A 3585-nucleotide genomic window follows, 5' to 3' on the forward strand; every position below is an offset into this window, starting at 1 on the left:
CTTTGGAACTTAAAAAAAGTGGCTGGATCATCATGTCAGTCCCATATGGAATTTATTTTTCTTTTGTACTTTTAAAATTGTAACTAAGGGAGAGAAAGCCTGGGAGGAATAGAGGAACTCTAGATAGGGCAGAGGGTGGGAGGAGATGGGAGAGGGCATGAGGTGATAAATGATAGTGGGATGTGATGGAATAATGTGGGAATTGGTGTGAATATACTTTGTATACAACCAGAGATATGAAAAATTGTGCTCTACATATGTAATAGCAATTGTAACACATTCCGCTGTCATATATAAATAAAAAATTATAACTATATTGTAAATTGTAACTAAAATGAATTTTTTAAATTATTTTTTATCTTTACATAAATTATTTACCAACATTAGACATTTGAAATTTAATTTTAAAGTTGCATTATTTGTAGATATCTGGAATTCAGTCATTTGAATTCATATAGTAAAGTTGATTTGAACATACATTAACTGCTTTAAACATTCAAATAATTAGTAATAAAACTCAAATTTATGGAATTACCCGGGCCGCGGGTCCCCGCGGAGCACTGAGCTTAATGGTCGGGGTAGCGGAGGCTGGGAGCTGGGCTCGAATGCCAGGTCGGCATTTGGGCAGCAGCGTCTTGCTGCTTCGAGCACCTGCCGGGCGGGGAGCCGGCGAAGGCAGCGTGCCCCTAACCCTGCTGCGCGGGGAGCCCGGGCTGCACTTGGCGCTGGTCGCCGAGGACCTCAACCACCTGGCGCAGGAGTCCTGCCTCAGTGACGAGAACTGTGATTTCAGCTCCGCCGAGAAGGGGTCCTCACTGCGCTACTACATTAAGGGCGAGAGCGGCGGCGGCGGCAGCTGCAGCACCTCGTCGCTGCCGCCGCCGCAGCAGCCGCCGCTGGTCGCGACGAACTCCGGGGGCAGTGGGGCTGCGGGAGGGGGTTCTGAGGAGAGGAAGCAAACAGGGCCCGGCGGCCCAGCAGCCCGACACCGCTACGAGGGGGTGACGGAGCTTGGCCCGGAGAAGGTTCGCTGGTTCTACAAGGAAGACAAGAAGACCTGGAAGCCCTTCATCGGCTACGATTCTCTCCGCATCGAGCTAGCTTTCCGGACCCTGCTGCAAGCCACTAGCGCTTGGCCCCAGGCCGAGGGCCCGGATAACCAGCATGTATGGAGCCCGGCTTCCCCGCTGGACCCGCCCTCTAGCTCCGGAGAGGAAGACGAGGAGGACCTCGCCTGCGGCTTCTGCTCCAGCGCGGCTGGGCATGAGCCCCAAATGAAGGAGCTGGTGAACATTGAGCCGGTTTGCGTGCGCCGTGGCCTCTATGAGGTGGATGTGACCCAAGGAAATTGCTACCCTGTGTACTGGAACCAGGCTGATAAAATACCAGTAATGCGTGGACAGTGGTTTATTGACGGTACTTGGCAGCCTCTAGAAGAAGAAGAAAGTAATTTAATTGAGCAAGAACATCTCAGATGTTTTAGGGGTCAGCAGATGCAGGGAAATTTTGATCTTGAAGTGTCAAAATCCTTAGATGGAAAAGATGTTGTCCACCACCTCCCTCCCTTCTCCCGCCCTTTTCTGTTCAAATGGAGAGAATATAAGGAGAGTACAGAGGCGGCAGGTCTTAAAAGAAAGCGCTCCCAAGCTATTTATAGTTTCAAATTGAGTCGAAACCACGTGGACTGGCATAGTATGGATGAAGTATATCTTTATAGTGATGCGATCACATCTAAAATTGCAAGAACAGTCACCCAAAAACTAGGATTTTCTAAAGCATCAAGTAGTGGGACCAGACTTCGTAGAGGTTATGTAGAAGAAGCCACAGTAGAAGACAAGCCATCACAGACTACCCACATTGTGTTTGTTGTGCATGGTATTGGACAGAAAATGGACCAAGGAAGAATTATCAAAAATACAGCCATGATGAGAGAGGCTGCAAGAAAAATAGAAGAAAGGCATTTTTCCAACTATGCAACACATGTCGAATTTCTGCCTGTTGAGTGGCGGTCAAAACTTACTCTTGATGGAGATACTGTTGATTCCATTACTCCTGACAAAGTACGGGGTTTAAGAGATTTGCTGAACAGCAGTGCAATGGACATAATGTATTATACTAGCCCCCTTTATAGGGATGAACTAGTTAAAGGCCTTCAGCAAGAGCTGAATCGATTATATTCCCTTTTCTGTTCTCGGAATCCAGACTTTGAAGAAAAAGGGGGTAAAGTCTCAATAGTGTCCCACTCCTTGGGATGTGTAATCACTTACGACATAATGACTGGCTGGAATCCAGTTCGACTCTATGAACAGTTGCTACAGAAGGAAGAAGAATTCCCTGATGAACAGTGGATGAGCTATGAAGAAAGACATCTTCTTGATGAACTCTATATAACAAAACGACGGCTGAGGGAAATAGAAGAACGGCTGCATGAATTGAAGGCAACGTCCGTAACACAAACACCTGCCTTAAAATTTAAGGTTGAGAATTTCTTCTGTATGGGATCCCCACTAGCTGTTTTTTTGGCATTGCGTGGCATCCGCCCAGGAAACACTGGAAGTCAAGACCATATTTTACCTAGAGAGATTTGTAATCGGTTGCTAAATATTTTTCATCCTACAGATCCAGTAGCTTATAGATTAGAGCCATTAACATTGAAACACTACAGCAACATTTCACCTGTCCAGATCCACTGGTACAATACTTCAAATCCTCTACCTTATGAGCATATGAAGCCAAATTTTCTCAACCCAGCAAAAGAACCTACCTTAATTTCAGAGAATGAAGGCATTTCAACCATACCAAACCCTATGACCTCACCAATCTTATCCTGCCGACACTATGGAGAATCTATAAGTAATATAGGCAAAGCAAGCATATTAGGGGCTGCTAGCATTGGAAAGGGGCTTGGAGGAATGCTGTTCTCAAGATTTGGGCATTCATCTGCATTCCAGCAATCAGAGACATCAAAAGACTCAATGGAAGATGAGAAGAAATCAGTTGCTTCTCCTCCTACCGCCGCAGCAACCCAGACTCTTCGACATAGCAGTTCTGGCTTTCTTGATTCTGCATTGGAATTAGATCACAGGATCGATTTTGAACTCAGAGAAGGCCTTGTGGAGAGCCGCTATTGGTCAGCTGTCACGTCACATACTGCCTACTGGTCATCCTTGGATGTTGCCCTCTTTCTTTTAACTTTCATGTACAAACACGAGCAGGATAATGATGCAAAACCCAATTTAGATCCAACCTGAACTCTTTAAGGACATTAATGATCCAAAACTGATTTTTTTTTCTGTTAAAATATGTGTGTCAAGATATGAAGATTTCAGGGTTAAGTATGTTCCAGTTTTGTTTGGGGCAAGAAATATTTGAATTTAAAAGCACTTTGTTTAAAAAAAACACATTTTCAGTTCTAAAGAAGTTACTTACAGCTCCATAATTTCGATTATGAATCTGACAGAACTCCCTGGAGAGAATCAAGCAAGATCTGGAAGTGAGGAAGGTTTGGGTGAACTGCATGTAAAGGTTATAAATTACAATCTAATTTCTCCAAACTATAAAATCATATTAATGGGTTGAATCTAA

General features: G+C 44.6%; 1 pseudogene; it reads left to right on the forward strand.

The window, feature by feature from the left end:
- The first annotated feature begins 526 nt into the window (after window positions 1–526).
- On the forward strand, window positions 527–3251 carry LOC113188049 (phospholipase DDHD1 pseudogene; annotated as a pseudogene).
- Window positions 3252–3585: the final 334 nt, after the last annotated feature.

The sequence above is a fragment of the Urocitellus parryii genome, chromosome 1 (genome assembly GCF_045843805.1).
Source record: "Urocitellus parryii isolate mUroPar1 chromosome 1, mUroPar1.hap1, whole genome shotgun sequence".
Taxonomy (NCBI): domain Eukaryota; kingdom Metazoa; phylum Chordata; class Mammalia; order Rodentia; family Sciuridae; genus Urocitellus; species Urocitellus parryii.